The 8,343-nt window shown below is 44.4% G+C and overlaps 1 pseudogene; it reads left to right on the top strand.

Annotated features, from left to right (window-relative positions):
* The first annotated feature begins 2,595 nt into the window (after positions 1-2,595).
* On the top strand, positions 2,596-4,029 carry LOC120235215 (annotated as a pseudogene).
* The last annotated feature ends 4,314 nt before the right edge of the window (positions 4,030-8,343 follow it).

Below are 8,343 nucleotides of genomic sequence, written 5' to 3'. Positions count from 1 at the left end.
TGGACCCTCTGTGATACAATATTGTTTTTGATTTACTATCTTCGCTGCGCGTGTGCGTGCACACCCGTGTGTGTGTGTTTGTGGCAGAGTGGTATATTCAGAGCTCTCCATTTGGCCATCTTCACTAGGATAGCTCTTACCGCACAGGCCAAAGAGGCAGTGTGGGGTTGTGCCAATTCCTGGGAATATCTAACCCAAGTGTACATTGAGAGACCAGGGAAGTACCACAGATGGGTCTGCAGATCCAAGAGATGCACTGTAAGCCACACCTGATCCAGAACTTCACTTTTTATCAGGACCCTCCTATATCCCCACACAGGCCAACCCAACACAAACTGAAAGAAAGGACCCCTTGTTCAAAAAATTGTTAAGAATCTTAAAAGGGCACCATCCAGGCATTAAACCAAGAATTAAATCCATCCCAGTTAGAACCTTTCTGGTTGTTTGTTTCCCCCACAGTTAGAACCTTCTAAACATGAAATCCTGTGTGACTGCACAGGTCACACACACGTCTGTGACACTGGCCCTGGCCCTACTCTAACAGGGGACCATGATGATATTCCAGGGCTCTGGGTATCAATGTCAACCTGGACCCTGTGTCCAACAGTCTTCGTGATGTTTGGATCTTCTCCTTTCCCCACTCTAGACTTACCCAAGTAAATGGCCATGGAGCTCTGTGGGGGAAGGGCCAGGAAATCATTACTGTGAATATTTGTGACTTCTTGGCCAACTAACCTCTTTCTGTTGATGTGTTCTGGGTCCTAAAACTAGCTCAGTTCTGGAAAATGGGTAGGGCATCCTGACTTCACTGGGATGAATGCCTTTACTCTCCATCCGTGACTTCTTCTGTTTGTAAGATTAACTAGTAGCTTTTTGTTTTTCAGCTACTCACATCTTTGCCTCTAGGAACAGTACATTTATTAATCATCTCCATAACTCTGTGTAGGTCAGGACACTCCAAACCTACCATTCATTTTGCTGTCAGTGAGACCAGGTTTGTAAAGACAGAGCGTCATCCCTGATCTCCAGAGAAGAGCTACCACCAAACTCTTGCAGTTATTGGTACCCCCTCCTCAGCACATTCTTTATTGCCTTGGTGAGTCATGTACCCCCTGGACCCTCCCAGGGAGCACAGTTATTTGGCCTCATATAGTATGTCCACCCTAGAATGCCCACTTTTCTGAGCCTTTTACCCCCTTATCCCACCATCTGCAGGGCAATGCTGGCATTTCAACCTCACTTAATGGGGATCACTGCTTTCTCCTTGCTTGTTGGGACCATTCTGTCAGCATGCATACACCATCTCGTGGTGTTCTTATCAGGGCATTGAATCCTATATTCTGGGACAGTGCTCCAAGTAAGCACTTCTCATCCAATGTAATGTATTACCTGCTTTGATTCAGCACCCTCTGATTCCTGTCCCATGGATTTTCTCCTAGCTTCTGCCAGTTCTTGTTGGCTCTGTCCTGAAGCTCCTTTGGTGTGTAGCCCCTTTCCTCCTCAAGCTGAGTTATGTTATGACTTAAAACTAGTTATTGGCCTAGTGGCCAGGCAAATTGGGGCAGAGGGGGACACATGTTGTTTCTTAGGGGAATGGCCTTCTTGTGTTGTCTTCAGGAAGAGGGAGTACTCACCCGTAATGGGGAGGGATGGACCAGTACTGTGGCTTCTTCAACGCAGATGTCCCCCATCCTACTGTTCTTTTTCAACCAGGTCCCTGACCTTGGCATAGAAAACCTGCCTAGTCTGAGAACATAACATTTTTTGGAGCTCTGCTACCCTATGATTACATCTCAAGCCTGGTCCTCAGCCTTCTGTGCTGCAGGAGAAGAGAGCTTCTTTATATGCTACCAAGGAGGCCTTTTTGCTTTCACATGTTCACACGTTAAAAAAATTTTTTTTAAATTTTTAATGTTTTTATTTATTTCTGAGAGAGAGAGCGAGAGAGAGTGAGAGAGAGAGCGTGAGCAGGGGAGGGTCAGAGAGAGAGGGAGATACAAAATCTAAAATAGGCTCCAGGCTCTGAGCTGGCAGTCAGCACAGACCCCGACGCGGGGCTCGAACCCACGAACCGTGAGATCATGACCTGAGCTGAAGTCAGACGCTTAACCGACTGAGCCACCTAGGCGCCTCCATTCACACATTTTAAAGGCCATCAGTCACTCTTTGTCTCTCATTATCTTTTTCCAAAGCATTATTTGAGTTTAGTTTTTTTTTTTTTTTTTTTTTGAAGAGGGCGGTTTCACTTTATTGTGGAGGCCCAGGGAATGGCCAGGCCAGCTGGGGCCTCTCTCCGCGGGGGAAACGGGGGATTCAGCCTCACCGCAGGGGACCCCGGTCTCGCAGGGGACGCGGGTGGGAGGGCGGGGAGAGTCTTTAAATAGAGGAGGGGGCCGGAGAGGGGAGGCGCGACGATGCTCTAGTGCACCATGTATTCCTTATGCTTGCTGAGACGAACTTGGCAGAAGGAGAAGCCCCCGAGGAAGAGGTAGAGGCCCACGGGGATGAAACAGTTGTAGCTGACTCGCTCGTAAAGGTCATAGATCTTCTGGGGGGTCTCTCTCGAAATCTTTCTCAGTGAAGGGGACATCCTCAATGAGCACAGCGGAATGGACGTTGAAAAAGATTCAGAGCATTATCAACATGATCACTCCCCAGGCGCTGAGGACGATGCCACAGGCATCGTGTAACTTCTTTCTCTTCTCTACGACGTTTGGGGTTTTGGATTCAGAGTTCTCTTTCCAGGCTTCCAGTGTCCAGTTTCTGAATCAATACGGCTTCGACTACAACAAGTTTCTCAAAAATGGGATCCCATATATGAATGAGGAAGAGGAGAAGAAAATCAAACACAACATCCTGACTGGGAACTGGAGAATTCGCAGTTCTGTGGATAAAGACCAGATCAAGGTGATGATTGATGAGGTGACACGGTGGCTGGGCCTAGTAGAGGAGGGTGACTGGGTGACTCTTCCTGGAATTGCTGGTTTCCAGGCTTTTGAGATCCAGCTGGTGCTGAAGCAGGCCCTCCCCGACATCTGGACGGTCCTGAGAGACCAGGGGATAATAGTGACAAAAGTGGGTAAGCAGCATCGCTGGTATCTTGAGAACACCTCCTGTGATCGAGAGAGCTGTTGGAAGGAGAAGATTCTTCTCTCCGCGAGGGGTTTTTCTGTGTTTTTCCAGATGCTGGTGAAAGCCCAGAAGCCCTTGTGGGCCACAACATGATGATGGACCTGCTGCATCTACACTAAGAAGTCCTTCCGGCCACTCCCAGAAAGCTATGATCAATTTAAGCTGAACATCCACAACCCGTGTCTCGTGTTCTCATTGATACCAAGAATGTGACGAAGGACATCTGGAAGGAACTGGATTTCCCGAGGGTTTCAAATCTTTCAGAAGTTTATGAAGTCCTAAACAGTGACTTGAATCCTACCAAGAATTCTGGGCCAGTGATTATTCAGGCAAGCAAGTGCGAAAAAATATGCTGAGACCAAGTACCCACACGAGGCTGCGTCCGATGCTTTCCTCTGTGGCTCAGTTGAAAGTGGCACATCTGCTCCTGTGTAGAGTACGTGCAGCGGGCTCCCTGCCTGAGCCGTCCTTCCCTCTGTACCTCGATGTGCACCAGGTGAATCTTATCCGAGCCGGGGTCCCTAAGATTAACTTTTCTGGTCCCGACTACCCCAGTATCCGGCCTCCCATCCTCCTCCTCAGCGTCCGGAGGTGGCCTGGGGTCAGCGAGCAGCAAGTCTATCGTGAGTTTCAGAATCTCTGCAAGTTCGATGTCCGGCGACTCTCGCTGAGCCAGTTTCTGCTCTTGACCAATAAGTTCAAGGATGCTCGGAGCATCCTGAGGGGGTACTGGGGCCACCCCACCCTGCGGGTCTCCCCGTACCGCTACTGGAGGCACTCCACGAATATCAACTGCTTGTTGCACAAGTGTGCGGCGTGGTGGCCACCTGGGCGCTCCTGGCTCCCGTCCTTGGACGACCCGACCCCTGAGCGTGGCCTGCCGCCTCTGTCCCGCCTCCGCGCCTCTCGGGGACCGCGGTCCGCGTGGGGCTCCTGGGGCCTCTGTGTAAAGAGTATCTTTCTGGGCAGACTGATCTGTGGGGTCCTTGTGGGGAACTTTGTTTTGAATGTGAAATTCTGTAACTATTCTCGATAATAAAGAAATCCTTAGATGTGGGAAAAAAAAAGTTACCTTTATTGTCCTTTTAGTTGCTGCTTTCCTCATGGTGCTCAAATGCCTGATACAATGCACCAGCTAGTGCATTTGCTACCACCAGTGAAAGCTTCACAATTGTGTTGTTAACTTGTGATGTGTGAGGCCCCCCTTTCACCGACAATGGGGTTCTGCCAACCAGATAGCAGGTGACCCCTTTCCAAATTCTCATCATAGCATCTGCTTTCTCAGACCATTTCTGGAATCGACTGTGGCAGGTTTGGGTCCTCAGAAGGTGCCCCTGAGACAGAGATTGGCAGGCAGAAGCCTTATTGGGGAGTACTTTTGGGATCCATACTTGTGGGAAGGAAGAGAAGAGAGGAAGCAGGATTCCACAGAGGGAGAATCTGGCCATGACAAAGACCTCAGCTGACTCCATAGGTTGCTGTAGAGCTGGACTGGCCCTTGAGAATTGTCCCAAGTTGCAAGAAGGGCCTTTTACCACCATACTGAACAGTCATTGAATGACAGCTGCTCAGGGAAGTGTTGTGACCACAGGTCAGGCAACTCTCAGAAGTTGAAGTGATTCCAAAGAAGACTGCCAGCCAAGCAGTGTCTGCTGATGGCACTTGTAGTAGCTAGCTGGGAGCTAAATCCTTCCATCCTGAAGAAGGTGGCTCCTCACAGCAACTTCTGCAACTTACCGGTACTCATGTGAACACTCACTTTTGATGTAACTAAGAATTGTGCTCTAGTTGAGAAAAGAAATGTGTGTGGTTTTGTGTATGTGTGAGATTGAGGAATGTAAAAAAGAAAATCCTCTCTCTGCATGGTAGGAGGCCAACAGATTTGACTGCAAATTTTGTTTAAAAAATAAAACAAAAAAATCTAGGAAATGGGCTGCACAAGTTGTCTAGTTTACTCAGGTATTCCTAGCTTCCCCTTATTAAGGATGCTGTGCTGTCTACCCACCAGGATAGGTAATGTTATAGTTCTAAAAAATTTTTCAGTACTTTTTTAAAGGCATTTTTGTGTCTAATTTCTTAAATTTTCGTTTTGCTGGACAGAAAGCTAAATCACCAATTCAGAGGTGGACACTGGGCAACCTTAGTGTCAGTGAAGACAGAACAAATTAAATCTGATCTATTCAGAGAGGATTGGTTACCTCTTTATTTTTTTTATTTTTAAAAATGTTTATTTATTTTTGAGAGAGAGACAGAGTGCAAACAGGGGAGGGGCAGAGAGAGAGACACACACACACACAGAATCTGAAGCAGACTCCAGGCTCTGAGCTGCCAGCAAGAGCCTGATGCAGGGCTCCAACCAACAAACCATGGGATCATGACCTGAGCCAAAGTCTGACGCTTAACCGACTGAGCCACCAAGGTGCCCCTGGTCATCTCTTTCTTAACAAAGAAAGACAATGGACAACTTAAAGTTGTTTGACATCTTTCTATATTTTAATGTTTATTTATTTTGAGAGAGAGAGAGAGCACAAGCTGGGGAGGGGCAGAGAGAGAGGGAGAGAGAGAATCTCAAGCAGGCCCTGCTCAGAGCCCGATGCAAGGCTCAATCTTACAAACAGAGATCATGATCTGAGCTGAAACCAAGAGTCAGACACATAACCAACTGAGCCACCCAGGTGCCCTGAAAAATTGTTTGACATTTTTCAGATTGTTTTTACATCTTTAGTTCTTGCAGTAAATCATTCAGGGTTAATAGAGTAGTTATTTATATCCCCATTTAACAGATGAGGTGATTGAGGCTCACAGGGGCTTTATCTCACCAATGAAATCTAAGTATAAGTATGGGATAGTAATTATAAATAGATTTACTTTGTTTCAATTGATTGTCTTGAATTTTAAAACAACTGCTGATAAAAAGAAATTGCTAAATGGTAAACTATGTCCTATGGCAGATTTTGCTTCTAGGGGGGTTTTCTAGGATAGTCTTTCACAGATAAACTTGTTCTAGAATAGTTTCTTCGGGCTCAAAGAACATCGTGTCAATACCCAGAAAAACTCACTCTGTCTTTTGAACAATCTGAACTGTCTGAACTGTCAGACAGCAAATGGTGGGATTAGACAATTCCATCCCTATTGGCAAATGATGTATCATTTGTGTTAAAGAATCCTGGGTGGAAGTGTAGACACTTTAGAGCAAGAGAGAAGTGTTTGGGTAGGTAGAGGAGGTGTCCAAGGTAGGAGGTATGACAGTAATTGCACACCGTGGCGTACATGTCTAAGTATTGGGGAGGGCGTTGGGAAGAAATCGTAGCTCCACTCTATAAAGTACTGTTTTATTTAGGAATCTCTGAACTCAATCTACTTCTCATCATTTAGTCCATTTATATTTTTACATCGTGGAATGACTGCACTCTACTTTGGCTCTTCACTTTTGCTATAACTCAACGTGATCCCCCCTTTTAAAAAGTCTTCTTTAAATAATAGAAATTCCATCTGAACAAGTACCTACTAAATGCATTGATAGGTCTTCCTTGCTTACTAAACACTTATTGAGCAGCTTGCTGAATTTTAGCCTTCTAGATAAGAGTTACTGCACTGAAGCCTAAAATCACTGCCCATAGACCTTTTGCAGCGCTTACATAAACAATGAAGATAAATTTGGGACAGGGGTGGAAGCTACATGTGGGAGATGCAATGCTTTTATAAATGTTGAATTTGGGTTTTTATAATTAATTATTTGATGTATTTTTAAAAATATTTAATTCATATATACTGGGCAAACCTCAGTAGTACAAAAGAGACAGTGAAAACAAAGTCTCTTCTCACCCCTGTCCTAGAGCTCCTAGTTTGCCTCTCCAGAAGAAACCAATTTTCTTGTGTTCCCCCTCCCAGAAATGCTCTCTACACAGGTAAGTCTATACACAGATGTTACACAAGTGTAGTTGAGTTACTACATACTTCTTACGTACTTCCTCTGCAGTCCATATCAAAATATAATAGGGGCGCCTGAGTGGCTCAGTCAGATATGCACTGACTTCCGCTCAGGTCATGATCTTGAGGTTCGTGAGTTCGAGCCCCGTGTCTGGCTCTGTGCTGACAGCCAGAGTCTGCAGCCTGCTTCAGAGTCTGTCTCCCTCTCTCTCTCTCTGCCCCTCCCCACTCATGCTCTGTCTTTCTCTCAAAAATAAAAATGAACATTTAAAAAAAATGTTTTTTAAAAACATAATAGAGCTGCAGATTTTCTTTCCGAATGGTTAAATAGTATTAAATTGAGTACATACTATAATGTATTTAATCAGGTTGTTTCCAGTATTTTGCTATTATGAGTAATGCTGTAATATAGTTTTCTTTTATGTTTATGTTTATACTACAGTTGGAATTTATTTTGGAGTAAGGGGTGAAATAAGAATACAAATTTGTTTTTTCTAGGTGTTTCTCAAGTCCTAACACGATTTTCTGAATAATTCATGTTTACAATTGATTCGAAATGCCTCCTTTATCACATACAAAAATTTTATAGGTGTTTGAGTAAGTTTCTGGAGTTTCTATTCTGTTTTATTCATATCACTATAGGGCTGTTCCTCTTATTATTTTTTTTCAGAGTTTTTGTGACCTTTATTTTTTGTTTACTTTTCATGTGGCCTGTGGAAAATAGTCCCAGACTCTATTTCCCTCAAAGCTTCAAGTGACTATTGAGGACTTGGAGCATGGGTAATGTCACTGAAAAGCCAATTTTAAATTTTATTTGATTTTAATTAAGACTCAAATAGTTACATGTGACTCGTGACTACTGTGTTGGACAGTGTGATTCTAACAGATTCTTTTTTTAAATTTTTAATAGCTTTTAAAAATTTTTTAATCGCTAAGATTCTTGTTTGTATATAGAAAGACTATTGATTTCTGAACATTAATTTTGCACCCAGCCACCTTCCTTAATTCTTCTGTTCTTCTTTTTTTAATTGAAGTATAGTTGACATACAATGGTTACATTAGTTTCAGATGTATGACATAATAGTTCAATAAGTTTGTTACGCCATGCTCACCACAAGTGTGGCCACCATCTGTCACCATATAATGCTATTGTAGTACCACTGACTGTATTCCCTATGCTGTACCTTTCATCCCTGTGACTTATTCATTTCATAACTGGAAGCCTGTATCTCCCACTTCCCTCCACCCATTCCCCTGACCCCCTCCCCTCTGGCAACAATC

Source organism: Hyaena hyaena, unplaced genomic scaffold (assembly GCF_003009895.1).
Source record: "Hyaena hyaena isolate Hyena2069 unplaced genomic scaffold, ASM300989v1 scaffold_123, whole genome shotgun sequence".
Lineage (NCBI taxonomy): Eukaryota > Metazoa > Chordata > Mammalia > Carnivora > Hyaenidae > Hyaena > Hyaena hyaena.
This window is presented reverse-complemented; position numbering and strand designations above follow the sequence as displayed.